Source organism: Myodes glareolus, chromosome X (assembly GCF_982192425.1).
Source record: "Myodes glareolus chromosome X, mMyoGla1.1, whole genome shotgun sequence".
NCBI classification, from domain to species: Eukaryota; Metazoa; Chordata; class Mammalia; order Rodentia; family Cricetidae; genus Myodes; species Myodes glareolus.
In genome coordinates, this window is record NC_142053.1 from 80826079 (window position 1) to 80850096 (window position 24018).

General features: G+C 42.6%; 1 long non-coding RNA gene across 1 annotated transcript in view; it reads right to left on the bottom strand.

Annotated features, from left to right (window-relative positions):
• The window catches only part of LOC146889148 (uncharacterized), a 122392-nt gene extending 102469 nt beyond the window's left edge, over positions 1–19923 (bottom strand). Inside the window, exons 1-3 of the long non-coding RNA XR_015736896.1 lie at positions 19794–19923; positions 19210–19247; positions 14659–14738 (exon numbers count right to left, since the gene is read on the bottom strand). This is a non-coding gene — a long non-coding RNA (uncharacterized LOC146889148). The remainder of the gene's footprint in view (positions 1–14658; positions 14739–19209; positions 19248–19793) is intronic.
• Between the last annotated feature and the right edge of the window lie 4095 nt (positions 19924–24018).

Genomic DNA, 24018 nt, shown 5'->3' on the forward strand with positions numbered 1-24018 from the left:
CCTCCTCTTCTACCGGGTTCCTTGAGCCCTGAATGGAGGCATTTGATGAAGAGACATCCTGAATAAGATTGAGTGTTCCAAGGTCTCTCATTCTCTGCATAATGCCTGTTTGTGGGTCTCTGTATGTATTCTCATGTACTGCAGGAGGAAGCTTCTCTGATAATAGCTGAACAAAGCATTGATCTATGAATACAACAGACTATCATTAGGAGTAATTTTTATCATTACATTTTTCTTCTTTTAGACTAGTATTATTTTGTTTAACCCTGGGTCCCTGGGCTATCTAGTCTCAGGTCCTTGGTCATCCAAGAAGTGTCTGGTATAAATTCCATTTTGTGAAACAGGCCTTAGGTCAATCCGATAGTGGTTGATTACTCCCACAACCTTGGTGCCACCATTGCCTGAGCCTATCTTGCAGACAACACAGCATTGTAGATTAAAGAGTTTGTGGCTGGGTTGGTGTTTATGTTTCTCCTTTTGGTAGCATTCAGAGTACCTTTCTGTACCAAAGATGCCAGAACATAGGGATGAAGGTTCTATATAGACACCAACTGGACTTCTCCATGTTTAAAGAGTTGTACAGGTGTTGTCTTCAGCAATGGGGCCTTGCTGTCAGTTTGTCTTGGCAACATCCTGAGTTGTTTGAGAATTTCCATGGTGTCCTTTGGCCAACAACTCAATTAGATGTAACCTACTTTTGATACTGGATGATTTGTTTGGTGACAAGAGATAGTTTGTTAGGACACTGTCTCCTCCATTATTTGTTGATTTTACTTAGATCGCCTTCATATATGTATATATTCTAGAAAGTTTTTACTGTATTAGTTTTTCATACTACCCCTCAAATGCCACTTATTTTATCTATTTTTTCCTGAATTCCCTCCCACAGCCCCCCTCCCTCCATGTAATCAGAACATATTGTACAAAAAAAACTATTTTCAATAAAAGAAAAAAGAGTCATCCAGAAAAAAACAGAAGGCATAAATGCACAAGAAAGATTATTTGGGGAAGAGGAAAAGGCCCAATTGGAAGGAGAACAATAAGGGGGTGATGGGGCATGAATCTGACCAAGTTACATGATATACATGTATGAGATGCCATAACAAAACCCATTATTTTGTACTATAAATATATAATAAATTTTTTAATTTCCACATATAATCATGAGAAAAATGTCTAAGAAAATTTCAGCACTGTCAAAAGACTTATCATGGTATCACCTAAGATAGGCCTGTGGCACCCTCCATCTTGAAGCATATACTGAAAAACAATTGAAATAGAAAATATGTATAGTTGGTAGCTCAGAAGGACTTCTCTGTGAACCCGAGAACATTTTTTTTTCTGATATATGATCATCAAAAAGAGTAAAGTCTGCTAGGCAATTGGTGCATGCCTTTAACTCCAGCACTCAGAGGCAGAGGCAGACTGATCTCTGTGAATTTGAGTTCAGCCTGGTCTACAATGTGAGTTCCGGGACATTCAGGGTTATATAACGTGATTCTGTTTTTTTTTGTTTTTGTTTTTTTTTTTTTAAAAAAAAAGGAAGGGAGGAAGAGAAGGTGTACTGGAGTGATGGTTCATAGATTAACAGCACTGGCTGCTGGAGTGACGGCTCAGAGGTTAGGAGTACTAACTTCTCTTCCAGAGGTCTTGAGTTCAATTTCTAGGAACTATATGGTGGCTCACAGCCATCTTAATGAGATCTGGTACCCTGGTGCCCTCTTCTGGCATGCAATCATACACACAGGCAGAACACAGTACACAAAATAATAAATAAATCTTTAAAAAAAGAAAGAAAAAGAAACGAGGAAAAGGTCTGTCTCTCATTCTGCAGGAAGATTGAATGCACACTTATTTGGCTGCCACAGAAACAGATAACCTAATCATATGTTATTTTTAACTCCACTGACTGTCATGAGTCCTCATACTTTTCCCTTCCTTATATTCTGCTTACAATATGCAAATCACCTCTACACAAATCAGAACGGAGTTCATCTCTTTCCTCTATTGTCAGTTCTTACTGAATCAAGTCTGTTCTGATGGCTTTACTGGTAGTCAGTCACATTTATCTTCAGACTCAGAAGAAATTTTAACCTCCACAGTTCATGAGTTCAAGTAATGTCATAAAATATGAACACAGCAGGTCAGGGTAGTGACCTGCAACTGCACACTTCTAAAGGGTGTGACCAACGATTATGCCTTAGAAACAGAAATAGAAAAGGAAAAGCCAACATTAAGGCCCTAGGGAAGTGTCTTTAAGAGGGAACGTCTTTTCTACTCATTAGCCCCATTTAGGATCATGAGTTTCAAGAATACCAATGTCAGTGTGATTTGGATAAGAATGGTCCCCTTAGGTTCATATATTTGAATGCTTAGTCATCAGGGAATTTTTTGAAAGGATTTGAAAGGATAATCCTATTTGAAAGGATTTTTAGAAGGATTAGGAGGTGTAGCCTTGTTGGAGAAGTGTGTCAGTGGGGGGTTTCAAAAAACTACACCAGGCCCAGAGTCTCTCTCTACCTCTGCTTATGGAACAGGATGTAGCTCTCAGCTACTGTTCAGGAACCATGAGTGTTGTCACGCTCCTTCTATGTCCATGCCATGATGGGCTAAACCTCCAAAGCTGTAGCAAACCCAGAATTAAATTCTTTCTTTTATAAGAAGCCAGAGAGTGGTGATTTGAATAATAATGACCCCCATATGCTCATATATTTTAATGCTTAGTCACTATGGAGTGGAACTCTTTGAAAGGATTTATAAGGATTAGGAGGTGTGACTCCAGAATCATGAATGTCACCATGTTCCCACTATGACCCCTGCCATGTCCCCACCATAATGATATTGACTAACCCTCCAATACTATAAGCAAGCTCACAATTAAATTCTTTTATAAGAATTGCCTTGCTTGTGGTGTCTCTTCACAGCAATAGAACAGTGACTAAGACAGCCAGTATTGTCAGTGTCAAAGTGAGGAGAATGCAAAGCTCAGAAGTGAATTTTTCAGCAGTAGCTGGGAGTGGTAGATCAGAAATTCCTCCCTCACATATAGCACTCCTTTCTATCAGTGCATCTCTCACCCCTAGACACTGAGATCACTAAGAATTCTAGAGAGTGGAACCTTGGCTTGTATTTGACTTTCCTCTTGAACATGAAAAAACATAATTGTCCAGAATATTCTCTTACTGTCTTGTGCTACTCTACCTTCAGCACAGGACTCTTACTGAGTCCATCAAGAAGCTTACTGATACCCTAGTTTAAAGCTGTTTGTTCACAGAGGCTGAAATTAGTATACAGATGGTCATATGTGCCAAGGAAATAAATCCTAAAAGCATCCGGACTTGAGTCTTTCTGCAGCTGCAGAGACTGGATATTTCCACCTTAAATTCTACTTGTACACATAAATAGAAGATGTGATCAGTATCCATCAGAAACACAGGAAATCCCCATCACCAAAAGTAAATCTTGGTGGAACCAAGAAATTTTACCAAATATACCTTCCAAGGCATATATATATACACATGCATACTTCAAGCCCCCTAACATTGGGCTACTACCAGAGAGATGATGCATGGCACAAAACTAGATAGATGTAGATCTGAATAGCCACTGGCTATTATGTCTTTGCAGGGAAGGCTTGCAGTGCCTACAACAGAGAAGGCACATCCAAAGCACTAATCACAACTATTGTCCCACTCAGCCTTTACTTTCAACTATTTGGGTTCTTGAGAGTCACATCCAATGTTCTGGAGAAAGATGTCAAAGAGCAGTTGCTCAGTTTTAATCTTTAAGTAACATTTTGAATAAAAATTGGGAAAACAAGATTCCCTGTGAAAGGAAAAATCAAGTTTTCTGTGTAATACTCTGGACACTGATAGAATATCAAGACAATGTTCATACCTGGAGAATGGAAAGAGGCCCAAAGTTACCAATTAGGGAGGACTTCAGAAAGAACTGGGTCATTCTGGTCTAGAAGCTATTCAGAAACTAGTAACTGGGAGAGAGAAACCATGGCAACTTTTTTTTTTATCCAGTAGGAACATCCAGGGTTCACTTGTGGGTCATGGTACCAGAAAACTGCACAAAGTATTAAGATGGGCCAATCACTTCACAGTAGCCACAAAGTAAGGAATCTAGGGACCAGCCAGGATCCCAGAAGTATTATAAACACCAGAAACCATTGCCTGTTGCACAGGACATGGACATAGTTAAAGGAAGAGGTAGGAAGATGGGATAAGAGAGCTGTAAGTGTAAACAGCTTCACAGTTTCTACCTTGAATCAATCACTTCCTTTAGTGGCAAAACAGAGCCCATAGATGAATTATCAGAAATTTTGCACATTATCTATCAAGAATGGAACTAGAAACACACAGAAAAAGTAGCCATATGCTATCAGCAATGTGTATGCAAGACTTGTTAATAAGTCACATATTATGTACCAGAGGGGACATATGGAAAGGGGGCTGATATTTTCAGGTAGTGTGAGTGAAGCATCACATAGAAGAATGTCCTTTACACTTCCATTATACAACTCTTAGAAGCATTAGAGGTGGTCTCCTGACCCCTTATATTTTCCCAGCCAGGCCAGCAAACCTGCCCCAGCCCAGTCTCGTAACTCCATCTTATCCATAAGCCTCCTACACTTACCCTAACCCTCAGACAGAACTTGAGCCCCATGCCCAGTGATTTAGCCCAATCTGAGGAACCTTGCCCATGACTTTCCAACCTCCAGACTTGGAACCAGACACACATTCTGTGCATAGTCAAGCAACCTGTGTCCAGAACAGTCACACAACCAATAAAAATAAAGCCCACATTCTTAGGACACATCACAAAACCATAAAATATGAAAGGTCAAAACAACATGTCTCCTCCAAATCTTTTAGTCCTGTAGAAATGGTCTCTAATGAGAACTACCCAGTTGAACCTCATGACACAGACAGAGGATGGCAACCTAGATTGTGGTACCCAGTAGAACCATCCACCATCGTTTAAGGAGAAAGAAAAACTGTTTGTGGTATAAACAGCCTCAAAAATTTCATGTCCACCAAACCAAGCCTAAAGAGTACTAGAAGCAGAGACATAGAGCCTCCAACAAAGTCATGCCTACTTGTTTAGGTTCATTCCAAAATATTTTATTTTCTCTGAGCCTATTGTGAATGGGAGTATGCCCATGATCTCTTTCTCTGCATTTTTCTTCTTGGTATATAGAAAGACTACTGATTTTATAAAATTAGTTTTGTATCCTGTCACTTTGTGAAATTATTGATCATTAATCCTGCTCTTGCTCAAGAAATTGATGACTTCTACAATGAGAACTTCAAATTTCTTAAAAAAAGGCATTAAGGAAGACATTAGAAAATGGGAACCCATCCATGGCATACAATGGGGCTGTTTTACCCTCAGATCTTTAGGCAAGCTTTATTTACTAAAATACAAATGAAATATTACTACATTTCCCCTTTTGTCAAAAATAAAAAAGGTTTTAACTAATATAAGAAAACTATATACAATAAATGCAATGACTATATACAATATATACAGGCAATAAATACATCAACAATTTCTAGTCCATTTGTATCTGACAAATTCAGTGAAAATACTCCATATCTATCCTATCTTGGTAAGTTCAAAGTTACTTTCTATCATAACTTGTTTTCTACATCAGGTAAACAAGGAAAACTATAACTATCTAGCCTTCAACTCCCTCAGAGATCCAAGAAGGATATAATATTAACTGAGTAAGCAGGAATTGTGAGCAACTGACTTCCAAAAAATGTAAGAGATGACAGAAACAGCTGGCTTCCTGGACAGTCACCCAAAGTTTCTCTGCAATGCTGGGGTATCTATCATCAGTCTATAGGCCAAGCATATCAGATAGACTTTTCTGTGAAGCAGGATACTCTGAAATGCTGTTACTCCTTGTCTTGACAATGTTTGGCATCACCATCTATCTTTTTTGTCCCGCTTGTCCAATTTGTACAGCATATTGTCAGCAGTTGAGGCAAGGGCATTTTCTTATCAGAAAGAAAGTAAACTCCATGTGAAGTTTCTTCATGTCCATTATCTTCTCTGAAGTAGATTGGTGCTGCCAGGAGCAGACATGCCTCATTGTCATAAAAAAGAGCCTATGTTATTAAAACATCTTAAATGCTATATTCTGTAAATCTCAAGTGTTTGAAGATGACCTGTCTATCTAAAATATATCTTTTTTGACCTTGAAAACATACTTAATGTGACTACAAGTTCAGTTATAATAGGTAACTAATTACTAACCTGCATTTCCTTATTTTCCTAAACAATTGATAATAATAACTTTCAAGAAAATTTGCATTACATTGTTAAATGAGCTATATAGGTATAATACCTTGAACAAGATTAGAACTGTATGTACAGTAAGTTTTTACAAAATTAATCTCAAATTTGTATACAAGATACAAAAGTCCAATCCAATGTAAAACATTCAAAACTAGTAGTAGCTTTTTAAAAGTAGATTCAATAATCTACCTTTTTAATCTTATCACATCTATATCATCCCTTTTTATTTCCAGAGTAGATTCAATAATCTACCCTTTTATCCAATCATATCTATATTCCCCTCTTTTCTTTTCAAAACAAGAACTAATTGAACCTATTTTGAATCTAATTTTCTTTGTTTAGCTTTTTTTTCCTGAGCATTATCCATAACAACTTGTAACCAATAATCTAAAAAAACCAAATATGCATAATCCATTTCTAGGGAATGTGGGTATAGTTTTCTAGGTTACTTCCTGCTGATTGGTGGGTACTGATAATCTTATGAGGACCCAAAGAAAATTTAGGATTATGGTCAAGTCCTGCCTGGAGTATTGAAGATCAGATAGTAAAACAGCCCCACTGGTCAGCCTTTACAGACCAGGCAGTGGTGATACACACCTTTAATCCCAATAGCCACTATTGCCATGGAAACTGGACAGTAGTGGTGCACACCTTTAATCCCAGCACTTGAGCAGATTATAAAATGGAAGGGGACAGCTCTCAGTCAGTCTCATTCTGAGGATTCCTGGAGGCAGGATTGCCATTTCAGATTGAGGTAGAGGTAAGAGCCAATGGCTGGCTGCTTTGCTTTTCTGATCTTCAGGCTGAACCCCAATATCTGTCACTGGGCTTTTGTAATCATGATACAAAGAAACACAATCTAAGAACAAAACAAAAAACAGTCCTCTTTAAGAAAGAACATAAAAAGAACTAGCATTACAGCTTGCTCGTTACTAAAATCCATAATTCTCTGTCAGGACTCAGCCCAGCTCAGGAGGGCAGAGACATTATGGCTATAGTCCTACAGAGAAGAATTCAACCCCTACTACTACAGTCCTTTTCTTGTGCTCCTGGCATAGGCTTTAATCATACACCAGTAGAACAGGATGAAAATGTGTTGACGTTTTCCTTACAGGAAAAAGTTGAACAGAAATGTGCAAAGAAAAGGACAAATGGCCTCAATATTGGGGGGGGGTGTCATTGTTTTCTTCCTGTAGATTAAGAGTTCATTCCTGAATCTTGGACATGGATCACTTCTCAGATGACACAAGACTGTTAGCCTGAAATGATCTCAGAGCATGATAATATGGGAAGCAGACTCAGAAAAAAGGAGAGGGGGGTAGGGAGGATAGTTGTTCAAAATAAAGTCAGTTTCCTTCCTAGCTACACATTTACTAGCTTCACACCTACTAGCTGTACACCTATCTCTGTCTTGGTTTGAGGTCAGACACCACTGTGATTTTTCGAATCTTCTTCCCCAAAGCCATTTTCGATTCCCTTAGTCTTATTCCTTGATTAAAGTCTGTATCTTCAAATTTAGAATAATCTCCCAGTCCTCTTGATGTGATAAGCAAAGTGATAAAGGGGAAGAAATAAATGATACCTTTACTAAAGAGACTGGCTATGTATTTATTTCCTAGGGTTGCTGTCACGAATGCCATAAATCATACAGTTCAAGACAAATATTGATTATCTAATAGGTCTGAACACTAGAATTCCAAAATTAAGACATCAATAAGGCCATGCTTCCCCTGAAAGTTGCTTAGGAGAATCCTTCCTTGTTTCCTCCAGTTCCTGGCTTTTCTTTAGTTGAAATTTTATCTATTTGTTTTAAAGTTTTCATATTATTTTATTTTGTGTGTACGGGTCCTTTGTCTACACTATATCTTTGCATAACGTGCATACCTGGTGCCTACAGGGACCCAAAGAGATAGTCAAATCACCTGGAACTAGAATTATAGATGATTGTGAGCTACTGTTTGGGTGTTGGGAATAGAATCAACATCCTCTGGAAGAGGAGCCAGTGCTCTTAACTACTGAGCCACCTGTCCAGCCACAAATGTTGCTAACAGTATTTGGTGCTCCTTGGGGTAGTTTTAGAAAAGTAATTATTCAACTTTGTTTATTAAAACATAGCCAGATGTTTTAATAATCTTTGCTTTGCAAGAGATTATTAAAGTTGGGAAAGGACATTTGAAAGGGACATTGGGTTCAATCCCAAACATAGCTTTGGCAAAATGGAATTCATACCTGAGAAGCATATTGATACATGTCAATAGATGGAAAATGATTAAGAAGAAACATGGGTAATAAAGGCGATATGGCTAAACCTATCTAAGAGGATTCTTACTGAAAACTGATCAGGATTCTCAGATATCATTGAAGTTATGTAGAGGAAGAAGAACCTCATCTGAAATTGAGGAACATTAGACACTGCAGAGTAGAGAAGGGTTGATAAACTAACTGAGCAAGAGTTCTTTGTAAACCCTGGATCTTCTAAAAATCATAGGTGAGTTTAAGAGAGGTTCGGGAGCCTAGATAAAGTTTAATTAATCAGAGAATCTTTGTTTTTGCTTTTGTTCAAAATATAAAGAGATCTTGGTTATACAGGACTGCAATTCCAACTATCTTGGAGGTTGAAGCAGGAGGGCCACAAGTTCAAAGCCTGTCTCTGCTATAAACTGAGTTTAAGGCCAGCCTGGTCAGTGAGGCTCTGCCCAAAGAAAATTAAAAAGATGGCTGGGTATATGGTTTAGTAACCATAGAGTACTTACCTAGCTTGTGGATGGCTTCTGGGTTTGGTTCCCAGCACTAAACAAAAATTTAAAAATTAATGAAGAAACATTCCCTCTTCCTTTCAACAGTCTAAGTCAGCTGTCTCATTTGTTCACCTTTTATTAGAAACTAGTTGAATCATGTGTTAAGGTTTGGAAGTAGAGGACTTCTGCTGGTTGAGGTCCATAATCAGACATTTTGTAAGGTGAAATTTCTATGAAAATGGAGAAAACAAAGATTATTGCTGTTCTGGGAAACCCAGTTTCTGAGTACAGAGGGAAGTCAGCTGACAATTCCAAGTATTAGGCTTAAGCACGGCAGTGACAACCTCACAGATTTCCAGGCTAGCAGTTTGAATATCTCTGATGAAAATATTGAGTATTCTTGTAATCTAATAATGCATACCCCAGCCATCAAAACCACCATTCTGGCCAGGCACTGGTCCTGACTTCCCCATATGAACCATGACCCAAGAGAGGTGGGAGAATGTCTACAGGAAATCTTCACTCTCCATACAGACACATACTACGAGCCCAGACACGGACTCCTAACATATATATAGTGTGGACCCCCACTGCCTCATTTTCTGCATCCTGGGACCCAGATCCATGACTCTGAGACTGTTTTACTAGGCTTTTCCTCACCAGGGGCCTTCCTGACACATTGCATAAAGCCATATTCCTGGTCTTAACCATGCTAAGTGTTGTTCTGCAGTGTCTGAGTCATCCTCTTCCCCATCTGCCACACTGCCCAAAGGCTGGACATGGTTGCCATGGTGATCTCTCCAGTACAGAGCTCTGAGGATAGGTCTCTGGCCCCAAAAGATGTAATTTCCTGCCTGCTAAGGCGTCATGAGCACACTTCAAGGGGTTTTTAAGAGTCTAGGTGCAATGAAAACATCGGCAGACATTTAAAAATAAATCAGCTATCGCAAAGAGTTATTTGATTAAAAAATTATGACTCACTTTCCCATTGAAAAGAGAAACCATTTGTTCAGAAGTCGTAGAGGGACATCAGCCCCACCCTCATTGCAAGATAAGCTCCAGAAGCCCCAGCACATATACTGTGGTCTGTGTGTGCAGAGGAGAGGGTCAGGACATGAAGGGTTCAGGCTAGGTAAGCTGCCTTGGTAAATCTCACGGGAACAAAGGGAATAGACAGATTGGGAGCCTTCCATTGTATTCCAGAATCATAGGGCTGTGCAAGTACATATGGCATTGCCAAGATGGGACATTCAGAGTATAATATCATTATATGATAATGGGCTCTGAGACCCCAGGAAAATCCTGGGGAGGAATCTGGGGGGTTACAGAGGAAAATAAACAGGACTAAGAACTGGAAAGGAGTCTGGTTCCAGGCACAGGTACTGCATGCAGTATTTCAACTGATCACAGGCTCCATGTTATGCACTGCTGTTAGCAGTGTTCTTGTTCACATCTGCATTCTCAACCTGAGTGCCTACATCACTATTTAGTGGACAACTGGAGAACCACAGGATCCATATTTTTTGTGGCACTGTATCTGGGGCCCTCCTGGCAACAATATCACTTTCCATTTGTTGATTCATCTGATACTAGTTCAGAACACTATGGGAGAAAGGGAGGGTAGGATGAACATTGATGTGAAACCATTCCTGTGAGGAATTGCCCTCAGCCATAGAGCAGACACTCTGAAATGCTCTGTCTGCAAATGTCCTACTAAACAGAAATTCAACTAAACATCATATTTTGCAGAGGCATCATCCATCTGATCTCTCAAGACTTTTTCTAATCTTATGAAATAAGGTGATATTCAAGGAGCTATGAGGATAGGGGCCCTCTGAATGTTCAGGACTGACCAGGCACTCTTAGATTCCTCTCCAGAAGAAATGGTAGCGTGAAACTTACCACTATGATTAACTAGGAACCTGAGGCCGATCTATAAACTTCACAATCTGACTAAGGGATAGGAGCCATACATATGGCCTACTCCTTGGTTGCCTCACAAATTGGCTATCTGGTAATCTTTGTATACAAGAGAAGAAAATGGGTTCTCCAAAGAGGTTGCTCTAGAGTCTAGAGTCTAGGCCTTGCTAGCATCATTAGTGACAGGCAGGATTTGTGCTGCACTTACTCCTCCGCCAGGTTTTGGGAATTATTTGAGAATTTGAAGAAGTGTGAAATATACAAGACATATGAGCAAATGGGAGAAAGGGGGTACTGGGTAGGGGAACACAATGGGGAAGGAGACTGTTAATTTACTATTCCCGCAACAAAACACCATGACCAATGTAGGGCGCCTTCATTTCCTGCCTCTCAAGCAGCTTCGGCCCTGCCCCAAGGCGCTTGGCCTGCTTTCCCGAATGGCGCTATCCAGCCGCCAATCGTGAGCTGACTCGTAAAATCAGGAGCGGCCAGAGCCATTCAGACTTGGACACGTCTCAGGCTTTGTTCTGCACGGCTTATAAGCCATGCGCGCCAGGGTCCGGGGTCCTTCGCCATCAACCTCAAGTTGTGCGCTGCCAATAAAAGTACATTCTAAGAAGAATCCTGTTGCGATCGTCTCTTCTGCTGGCGGAGGCGGCGTGCCACAGACCAAGGCAATGTATAAAATAAGCATCTAATTCAACTTACACTTTCAGAGGGTTAAAATCCGCAACGATAGAACAAAGGCATGACAGCAGGAACAGTAGAGAGCTCACATTTTAAACCTCCACAAGAAGGAAAAGAGACAAACTGGGAAGGGCATGGGTTTCTGAAACCTCAAAGCCTGTCTGCAGTGACACTGCTCTCTTCAACAAGGCCATACTCCTAATCCTTCCCAAGCAGTTCTAACCACTGAGAAAACAAGTATTCCATACACATGAGTATATGGGGGTCACTCTCATCGAAACCACCACAGAGGCCATGGGTGAACAGTGAGAAAATTGAAGCCTGGAATTAGAGGAATGCGTTCTCAGAGGATGAAGAACACAGACAGGATCAGGATTTTGGAGACGTGTTGGGGTTAGAGTGGACAGGGCTCCTGCAGAGCTTTCTGGACAGGATGGTCATGGATTCAGGAACTCACGATGGGGCCACACACTAGTCGTCTTTTCAGGATACCAATAAGGGTGTCACTCCAGTGCCACTGTTGTTTGACATACAGGTAAAGCACATATGGAAGGTCACCAGGAGTAACCGAATAATGGGCTTAAGCAGTCATCTTCTAGTTTGTATTCTGTTGCCGTGATAAACAACATGACCAAAAGCAACTTGGGAGGAGAGGATTTACAGGTTATGGTTCATCATCAAGTGAAGCCAAGGCAAGAACTCAAGGCAGAAACCGAAAGGCAAGAACTGAAAAAGAAACCATGGAGGAATGTTGTGTACGGGCTTGCCTCCCCTAGCTTGCTTAGTTACCTTTGTTATACAATCCGGGATCACTTAACCAATTTTGGTACCACACGCTGTGGGCTGACCCTCCCATATCAATCAGCAGTATAGAAACTCAGTATATGAACCCACAGATATGCCCAAAGATCAGTCTGGCGGAGACAGTTGTTCAGAACTCACTCATGGTTTTCTGGACTTTAAAAGGCTTGGGTAGTTCTACTACTCCAGTTCTACCATCTGCAGACAAAGTTTATCTGGTAGGCTCATGCCCGTCAGCTCCATTCTACAGCTGTGAGTGTCTTACGTGGCTGTCCTAAGGTCTGGGAATCTCCCATATCCCTGGGTATTCACTGCAACTGAAACTAAACTTTCACCAGTGACCTCCTACAGTGCCAAGTCTCAGCTGCTGTTCATCATGACTGTTTTGCCCTTCAAAACCAGTACCACATGGAGGAGACTGTACTATATTTTCAGGCTTGACCTCTGGTTTAAGAACCAGCTTTACCCCCACCCCATGCCCCGGACCACAGTTCTGTGTGCTGACCCTGGGAAAACACCTCTCAGATGACTTCACGCCAGTGATGATTGTCTCTTGTTAATCACAACAGATTTTTCAGTCCCACCTAACAAGCATCACACGTGAACAGTGTCGCAGTAAAGCAAAGGTTTCTTTTCAATGGTGTTGGACTCTTGTAAATCACAGCTGATTTTTCAGCCACAGCTGAGAACCAGAAAGTACAGGTTCTTACTTCAAATATATCACATGAATGGACCATGAATAGGGTCTTTGAGGGATTCTCAAACTTCCATCTTACATTTGACAAACTGTGCTTCCTTCATCTAATTTGTCTCAAGTTATCTCCTAAGCGGCCACAAAATAGTCTGAGTCCTCAAATGGTTTTTCCATCCCGCAGCCTCAAGTTGTCCACCTTCCTCCCACAAGAGTCTATGCCAAAAGCAACACATTCAGGTCCATTGCAGAAACAACTCTGCTCTTCTGGTACCAATTTCAGTTCTTGTTTACTTTCTGTTGTTGTGATAAACACCACAACCAAAAGAAACTTGGGAAAGAAAGGGTTAATTTGGTTTACAGGTTATAATCTATCATCAAGGGAAGCCAAGATGTCAACTCAGGATAGGAATTAGGAGGTAGGAATGGAATTAAAGACTGTGGAAGAACCCTTCTTACTGGCTTGCTTCCCCTGGCTTTCTCCACTTGCTTTCTTATACATCCCAGACCCACCCGCCCAGGCACAACATCACCCACAGTAGTCTGGGCTATTCTACATCAGTCACTAATGAAGAAAATAACCTATAGACATTTCCACAGATTAGTCTGATGGGGGTAAATCCTCAATTTCACTTCTTTCCCAGGTGACTCTAGCTTGTTTCAAGTTGACAAAAACTAACCAACACAAGCCACAACCGCTTTTGGCAGATTTCCACAATCAAATCTACAGCTGGAATGTATAGAGGGGAAACTGTTTGGACACCACTAACACCTGATCTTGGGGTACAAAGATGGCAGCTCTGAGGCTAAGAGGTCAGCATGAGGAATCAGAATACAGTGGAGTAACTTCCTGTCAGCAATATCATGAAGTAGATACCCAGAAGAAGTGTCCCAAATACAAAGCTTAGGAAAAGAGAGGGCAGCAGGGTTAGACACTTGTTAAGGTGGGGGACTATCAGAGATCAGGTGGCCCACTCAGCATCTATGGTCTTGAAAATCTCTCTTTGGTCCCAGTCCCTTCTGCTGTGCCTCAGAAGGGATTTGGGATCATCAAGATTACACATAAAAACTAATACAACATGATAAAGTTTTCCTTCCCAGTTCTCTGATAACAGAATGAAAGTCATACATTGAGCTTGCAGGCTTGAATGCTCCACTATCAACAATGGAGACTCAAGGTAGATAACTGTACAACTAACTGAGTGCACACTTAATGCCAATTTTGGATCTACTTTCTTTCCCATATATGGGAACCTAATGAAGGTCCATGATTTTTAGTCAAGTCAATTTAAACTTTAGCAAAAGCCATTGATGCATAGCAGAAAATGGCAAAGAAAGGAGCTCCAAAGGCAGATAAGAAACAGCCAAAATGTCAGCCAACTCTTTTGGAGCTTCAGAAACCAATTAAAAGCTCACAGAAAAAAGAGGGTATTAAACTGAAGGTGGCAGGCAGACAACAGAGCAAATACCTACAACAGCTACAGAACCACAGTTGAGAGCACAAACCTTGACACAAGAAATTGCAGCTGGTTGTGATGCTTGCGGATGTTCTGAGAACTGGAATGCAGGGTTGAGTACCATCCCACCTAAAGACAGAGACATTAATTATTATTAGTCACTAGTGCCAGGGACAAGAATTGAAGCTAAAGTGAAAGAGAAACCAAATGAAAATTTTCTGGAAGATGACGGCACAGAGTCTAGAAAAATACGGAGAGCTGCAAAAGCCCGAAGCTTTCTCAGAGGACTGACCCATAAGCTCTGAAGATTGGGAAGAGTGCAAGTAGTCTTGAATATGAGTCCTTTTGCAAGCTCTGAGAGGTTTTCTTTGGTCCCACGGGCACAAGGAAATCCACGTTTCTGGTCTGAAACCTAACTCAGTGGTAGAGTACTGAGGAGGTTTGAGTGAGAATGGCCCCATAGATTCCCATTTGGTAGAACTGTTTAGGAATGTGTGATGGTTTGGTTGTCAACGTGACTACATTTGGAATTAACTAAAACTCAAATGGCTGGGAACACCAGTGAGGAATTTTTTTTTAAAAAAATTAAATCAACTGACGTGGGAAGATCCACTTTTAATATGGATCTTTGGAGTTGGAAGATCCACCTTTAATCTGAGCCACACGTTCTGTGGATAGACTACATAAAGGGCATTGAAGAAGGAAGCTTGCCCTCTCTTTGCCTCCTTGTTCTTGCTCTCACCAGCAAGTCCATTCCTAACACTGCATTAGAAGCGACTTCTTTGGGATTCTGGCATATACAGCCAAGGCATCCAGCCTCATGGACCGAACAACTACTGGATTCTTGAACCTTCTGTTGGTAGATAGCCACTATTGAACTAGCTGGACCGCAACCTGTAAGTAATTCTAATAAATCCTCTCTCTCTCTACATACATAAATACACACACACACACACACATTTGTATACTCTGTTCCTCTAGAGAGACCACCCAACCAATACAAAGGATTAGAAGGTGTGGCCTTGTTGGTGAAGGGTATGTTAGTGGGGATCGGCTTTGAGTTTTCAAAAGCTCATGCCAGGCCAGTCTTCTCTTTGCTGTGTACTTCTGGATCAGATGTAAACTCTTAGCTACTGCCCCAGCACCCTGCCTGCCCGGCTTGTGCCATGTTCCCCACCACAGTGGTCATGGACTCACTCTATAACTGTAGGAAATCTCTCAATTAAATGCTTTATTTATTTATGACCTTGGTCATACTGTCTTATCACATCAATACAATAGTAAATAGGACAAGCACTAAGCTAGCATAGGTGAAGCCCTGGATTTAAAAGATCCCCAATACCACACACACACATACACACACACACACACACACACACACACACACACACACTCACCACAATCTGAATAATCATTAGCTGATCACAAAGTTAACAGTATATAGTTTCATAATTAATAAACAGAGCTTCCAGTGCTCATCCTCCCTTTATCCTATTGCTCCTCCTATGAAATGAATGAAATTCTGTTCTTTTCTTTTTTGAGATGGGGTTTCTTTGTGTGACAGTCCTGGCTGTCCTGGAACTCACTTTGTAGTCCAGGCTGGCCTCGAACTCACTGGGGTTCACCTGCCTCTGCCTCCCAAGTGCTGGGATTACAGGTGTGTGCCATCACCACCCGGTTGAAATTCATTTCTATATTCAGATTATCCAGTGTCCACTGTGGACAACTAAACTGAATCAGAGCTTCTAACATGTGCCTCAGTTGGAAAAGACAGGACCATGGTTAGAAATTATATCACTCAGAATAAAACTCAAAGTCCTATGCTAATGGTATTTGAAGTTGGGGCCCATTCTCTCCCCTCTTCCGCACTTCCCTCCATTACCCTTTTCATACACATCCCATTTTGGCTGCCTTTGGCAGCTTGCCTTGGAAGATGCTACAGGTTTACCAAAAAAGATAGCCAATTTGGGGTAGCTAACCCCAGGAAGAGCTCTAGGTTCCTGGATGGCTCTCCAATTTGGAATCACACACTTCATCAGACTTGCCACTGCATGACAGAAACAAGTTGGCCCAGAGGAAAGATGGTAGTAAAGAAAAAGACATCATTGGTATGAGCTATCTCTGCTGAAGCTATCTCTGTCGCGACCATAGACACCTTGATTCAGGATACTTTATGACATGAATCATCGCAGACAAGTGAGAGATTCTGAAAAAAATGACATGATCTCCTAAGCACAAGATGTTTTCCAGTTCAGCAAATTTCAAGAACAAAGATCATTACTTCCTAACTTTATTCTTCTTACTGACTTGTATCCGTAAGTGCAGTTTGTACCATATTACAAAAACAGTAGGCAGGGCAGTGCTTCTCATCCTTCCTAACACTCTGACCCTTTAACACAGTCCCTCATGTTGCAGTGACTCCTGACCATAAAATTATTTTTTACTACTTCTTAACTGTAATTTTACTACTGTTATGGAACATAATGTACTTATCTCGTGTTTTGTGTTTTCTGATGGTCTTAGATGATCCCCGTGAGAGGATCCTTTGACACCCAAAGTGGTTGAGACGCACATAACTACAGGCTGGCAGCCCTGAGCTCTGATTGCTAGTCATCAAATTGGTAGTTATAAAAGCAAATGCATTCCTCTGATTATTGTGAATACAGACAGTCAGGTGAGCTAAATGAAGAGTTGGGTAGAAGACCAGCTAGCAATGCTTAGTTTACAAACCATGTTGGAAAATACCATGGAATTTTATAAAGAACTTGAACACTTGAACCTACAATAAAATTCGATCATTCTATGCATAAGTGTCTTCCAAGACCAGGTTAAGGCATACATTCAGAAACCTTGTAGACAGATACCCAGAAAAGCTTGATTTAAAGTAGCCATAGATTAGAAACTTCCAAATGTCCATCAGAAGCTGAGCACATAAACAAACTGCTGTGTAACTAAGCAGGAAAACACTAGACAGCAAAGAAAGCAGACAGAACCTTAGCCAAGGCATCAGAATAAGAAAATCTCAAAAGTAATCGCTATTAGGATTGAAAGAAGCCAGATGCTTCAAAAGGCCCATACCATGTCATGTGTGTCTAGGTGGGGATTTGACAATCAGCATTTGTGCACAATCCCAGAAAATACGAAGAAGCTCTCATTTCCCGAAAGCATATCTGTGTTTGCCTAGAGACAGGGAGGAGAGTGTCAGGGTGAGGGAGAGGGAAGTGTTTTCAAGGGCTTGAGAACATGTTCTTAGTTGTGGCGAATATTCTACCTGCCACGTGTCAAACCGACCCGGTTGCATACTTGAAATATGAACATTTTGTCGTGGATCAGAAATATATCTCAATACAGCCTCAAAAAGCCATGGGAAGAAAAACCACCTAGAAAATCATTAAACTCTCTGGAAACAGGAAGTCACTAAACTCGTTAACCATTGCTGTCTCTGATACAAAGAAAGAGGGATTCAGTGCTGCAATACCACCAGAAGAAACAATGTTAGAAACGGTACAAACGTGAGTCAAGATGAGAAAAGCACAGCTCCGGGAAGTGAATGAACCCCAAGCAAACCTATATGAAAGGCTCACAAAGAGAAAGCGGCTTCCAAACGACAGACAGACAACTTCTAAAAGGCATGTGTCTTGGATACTTTTCTACTTCTGTGACAAAATACCATGAGCAACGCAACTTATGGAAGAGTTCACTAGAGCTTGCTTGCAGTTTCAGAGGATTAATCCATAACTATAATGGTCGGGAGCATGGCAGCGGCAGGAAGGTTGCTGTTGGAGCAGTAGCTGGGAACAAAGATCTTGATCCATTAGCAAGAGGCACAGAAACGGCCAACTGGGAATTTGTGTGGGCAGGAAAAGCAGCTCAACACTAGGGATCCCTGTGTTCTCTGAACCCAGAATATGTGGGTTCTGTGGGGACTGTTAATCATTAACCACCTGTGCAGCCGTGGCCTCTGTAGTGACAGCACAGGTTTGCTCACAGCACAACATGGTGATTTTCACGATCAACAGTGGAACAGAACTGCCTTGTGTTGAGCCATCTCCCAGATTCCGCACTCAGGAAACTCGGTTGAATAGCACTGGACCAAAATGTTGTCAAGGATAAAATGGAGATGGTGTGCATCCATAGACGATTGCAGGCTGAATATTTAATGACCAATTGTCTGCCTGCCCTTTGAGGACTTGCATGTGTAGGGGACAGATACATGGAGTGTATTTGGTGATTGAGGCACTGAGTCCAAGTTGAACTCACATGTACAGAGCGGTCAGAAGATCCTGGGACAATGAAAAGGATAAGATACAAACCCCCAAGAGGGTTCACCTCCTTTATGCCTTCTGGACAATATAGGTGTAGAGGAGGAGGGGAGGCTCCTCATCTTGACTGACTGAGACCTTACCACACTGAGAGGGAGTCAATGGTCCGACTGTTAGGCAGAGCGGAATCTGAACTGACAACAATCTATAGAACTCACACTTTAGTAACCCATGAACTGTCGCTGCATAGACTTATTAGACACCGGTAATATTGTTCCAACGATAGCACAGCAGCATCCAAAGGAACCCAGTACATTTGCGCTACAGCAAAGCATTACCTTTTGTGGAGTGTGTCCAGATGTGTCCCAGTAAGATTCTGAAAGAGAAGACAGAAAACATTCCTGACTCAACATTTTGTTGGGCAGGTAGGTAGCTTCACACATCTTGGGTCCTTTTCTTGGGGACAGAAGCACCAGGCTTTCATAGGCTCATTTGCAAAACCCTTGGACCAACTTGACAAAAAACAGTGGATCCTAAAGTTGCTCTATTTGGGAGAAGGTCTACAGAGGGGGTTAGCTATATGAGTTCATGTCAGAGAATCAGTCAGTGGCTTGGAGTGAGATGTGGCCTTTAGCAATGACTGAAGCCAGGAGGTCAGACTCCCTCCACACTGACTCTTTGATCCTGGTCAGGGAGAAATGTCCAGACATCCAGGGGTACAAGAAAGAAAACCAGATGAACAAGACATCCTCAGGACAGGGGGAGAAGAGATTCATAAACAGTCTATTGTATTGGGCATTGAATGCATGCCAGGTGCTGGGGAAAAACATGGGCCATGCATGACCACTTTTCATGCTCATAAATACCTCTCTGTACAGCCTAGGACTCCAAAGGGAAGGAAAAGCAAAGAGAATACACTAACGTGTCCAAGGTGAGCCCCTCTCCTAAGCCACTGCTGCATCTCAGGCACAGTTATGTGACACTCCTGTAAAGTGCGCATGATTATGACAGACAGGCCCAGTGAAAACCTGAAACGTGATGGAAGGTGAATTGGTTACCAGATAAAAGAGTGTCACCAGAGAAAAAAGCATACAGAGGATGCTTGTGGCTGAGTCCTGAGCCCTCTTGGCTTTTGGTTTCAAAGTGGGATTAGAGCAAAGGGACCACCCTGAAGGAAACTGTCAGAATCCTTCTGGAGAGCTTCAAACGTACCAACTTCAGGAAGGAACGAAAGTGCAAAGGCGTAAGTCTTAGCCCTAAGTTCTGGCTCCAAGTCAGCTTTGTTCCCAGGTCCACCTCCTACATGTCTGAGGTAGCAGGTGGCCAGCAGTGCATCAGAGCAGCAAGAACTGCTTCTTAATATCTCCGGCCCATCCTGAGAACAAATGCCAACCTTTGTGAGACCTGACTACTCAGGCAAGACAGAGAGCAAAGAGCCAAAGGGGTTCCCAACTTCAGGGACGGGGTAGAGCAGGGAGCACAGACAGAAAGTAAGAGAGGAGGGTGAGAAAAGGGGAGAGAATTAGAATGATTAGACAGTGATAGACCAAGGTCTTACTTCTTGTTATAGACACACCCAGAAAAGACCCAGGGTCCACTCTATGAAAACCAGCGTCAGAGAATCACAAAGGGGTAGTTATTTGATTATGTATCTATAATACTTTTGTCATCTCAAAGGACCAAAATTTCTGGACTTAAAAACAAAGTGTTTTGTTGTTGTTCTGTTCTGAATGACGGGTGTTCTGAGACCAGCTGTAACAATGCAGCTTTAAACAAAGTGTCTACTATTTCAAGAAGCTAGGAGCCCTCAGGAAGTGCAGGGCTCACAGCTCAGAGCAGCATAATGGGATTCTCAGAGAGCTTCACTTGGCCAGGGTATTGAGAAGACAGAAGTGGGTCTTTTGGCAAGGGCCCATCATATTTCAGCCATGCCAAAAGTTTACCCGTGAGTCAAAGTGAAACAGGCCGCCATTCTGTCATTTAGGACAAACCAAGGATGTAATAACTCACCTTCACAGATGAGTCCCACCACTGACTCGAGCTGGGAATTTAGAGGAAAGGAGTGACCAGTTAGAAGACTATAGCGGCAACGCAGGAACCATGATGGCAGTGGAGTTTAAGAACGTCCACTGGCATTTGATAGTCGGTGGCCACAGAAACCGCCTAGACTCTGAATGGTGTCTCCAGGTACATGTGGAGAGGGAGGACATAGTGAGGTCTCTCTGCCACTGTTTCCTCATCACCCTGGATGGATGCTAGCTATTGTTATCCTTTGGAGAAGACTTCTGGAGGACACTCAAAGAAGAGGAAGGTACAGTGTTGTCTGTTGACCCACGCCTTACTCATTCTGTCTGGCATTTCAGAGGTTTCGTCAGTGACTTCCTTTAAGGCACTAGAGAAAGCTGTCTCCTTTATTGTAAATTTCCTTGGGAAGCCATGCACTAGCATGCACAGACTCATGCGTCAGTCTGGAACGACACACTGCAGTCTCATGGGTGAAAGACTGTCAGGTGGCAGGAGCCTAGCAACTTCTCTCTCTGCGTATCTTCCTGCCCTTCTCGTCAGCAATACCTCCCACACACAGCAGTCAGAGAGAGAGAGAAATGAGTCAGTGTGGCTCTGAGCACTGCCTAGACTTAGGGATCGTCCTGATTCCTCACACCATCTGAACAAGACCGGACCTTGATCTGGGCAACTGCCCACCCCTGTGCCCTCCTCCCTAGTTCCTTCCCTCTCCCCTCTGTTACACTAAGCTCCAGATACCCTGTAAGTTCCACTAACACTTGGCGCTCCTGCCCCAGTGACTGGGTACATTTGTCTGTCTGGCAGGCTTTCCATGCAAGACTGGCAGCTCATTGACTTCAGAGACACCTTCCCTGGGCTCCGTGGTGCTCCTTTAACAGACTCCTGGATCTTAGAAAAGCGTGCAAGCAAACATCTTCTTGATGGCCCTGAGAGTTTTACCTCTTCCTTATCATTTTCCATGTTTTCTGACAAGTCTATATTGTCACATTTTCGGTGGAAAATAAGCTCCCTGAGTACAGGGACGACAGCCTAGCTAGGAAAGGGGGACATGGTCTCTAGCCTGACCCATCAGGGATACTCGTGAATCATAAGATGAGGGGCATCACTGGCACTCTGTCCCATTGAAAGGCCCTCTCCTCCCTCTAGGGACACTCCACAAGGCTCTTTTCTTTACCCCATCACAGTGCTTAGTATTCTGAACACTATTGCTTACAGGTGGGATAAACTCCCCACAGAAGAAGTGCAGAACTGAACATGGGACGTCATGAAGCCTGCAGAGAAAGGACCTGGACAGTCTCCAGCTGCTGTCCTGGTCACCGTACTGGTCTCTCTATTACTGTGGTAGGGGATCTTAAGGACTGTCTCTAGGACCAAGTTGCAGACTTTGGTGACACTTCCCTGTACCCATGTCACCGATGTCTTTGGGTCAGTGTTCATATCTACAAAGGCCGAGTAGGATCCTAGGGGATCCTGGTCCTGTATTGTCTCAAGTTCGTTTCCCTTCTCATAGGTCTCCTGCTCCCATGAAGAGCAGATCCTCTGCTATGGTCATAAGGTGCCATCATATCATCCAGCCCTGCACACCAATCATGGCTTTACCTATGCTGGCCATCTTGGATAGACACCTGAAAACTTGAGGCGCAGCTCATCTGTCTGTCCCCTCTGCCTGCAAGCATCCCACCCCAGACCACTAGGTGATGGCCACTGACTCCTAAGCCATGGGTCCCTGTCCCTTGCTCTGTTGTGACAAGCTCTACCAAGCCCTAGGTCCCTGCCCCTTGCTCTGTTGTGACAAGCTCTACCAAGCCCTAGGTCCCTGCCCCTTGCTCTATTTGGACAAGCTCTGTTTAGGTGCAGAGGGCTGGGCATTTCCAGAGGGCAAGGAATGGATGGCACCTGACTCCCAAGTCCTAGGTCTCTGCTCCTTGCTTCTACTGGTACAGGTTCTGTCTAGATGCAGAGAACTGGGCTTTTCCACAAGGGAAGTATCCTATCTGCATACCCGCTTCTCAGGAAGAGATGGAAAGTCCTGTCTCACACCCCACAGGGACTAGGTCTCATTCTCAAGTTCATGTTCCCCTATCCTGAGTAGCTTCTACCATTAGAGAAAGCCACACAGAAAGCCTTGTATAAACAAGGTGGACTGGGTTGCTGTGGCAGGACCCTGTGCTGGCATGTGAAATTCCGTGGTCACCATACTCTGGTCACACAGACCTGATGGGATGCTAAGCACAAATGGCTAATAAATACTTGAGGCAATGTTCAACCTCATCTGGGGGCAATCACATACGAAACCTGCCATAGTCCATCTAACCCAAGTCAGAATGGACACTGTGAAGAAAAAAGAGGACAAGTGGCCATGAGGATATGGGGAAAGGGGAGCACTTTTCCCCATATAGGGGATTCACTGCCTAGCCGAGTGTGAACTTGGGGAACCACCATGGGAATGATTATGATGACTCCTCACAAACTAGACCTGTCGTTGTCACTCATGGTCATAGACTCCAAAGACTCTAAATCGACACACCACAGAGATGTTTGTGCATCCTTGGCTATGGCTGTGCTATGCACAACAGCCAGCACGTGGGAAATGCTAGATGAACCTCTGGGGATGCATACATGAACAGAGCAGTGTGCACACACACGGGATGGAACTGAAAGCAGCTGTAAAGAGGATTGCCATCATAGTACAAGAAAATGGATGCAACTGGAGACCCAGACTCAGAAAAATACCCATATTTCAGCAAGCATCCAAGATATAAAACTGTGTGTATGTGGCGGGGGGGCTAATGTTACTACAAGAGCATATATGTGCATATGTATGCGCTTGCATGTGTGTGTGTGTGTGTGTGTGACTGTTGGGGGAGAGGGAGAGAGAGTGAGGGAAGGAGGAAGAGGGAGGGAGTGAAGCAAGGAAGGCCAGACTTAGCAGGAGGATCATGAGTGCGAAGAAGAGCTCTTAATGTAGCCAGGAACTAGACTACAGGATACAAAGCAAAGGGAGGGGCTAACTGGAGAATGAAGGGGATCAGCTGGAGCAGTGCTGGGCATGGCAGATGGCAGGGGTGATGATGAAGTAGAACAAGGCATAAGGAATCCTGTATAAAGAAGTCAACATCAAG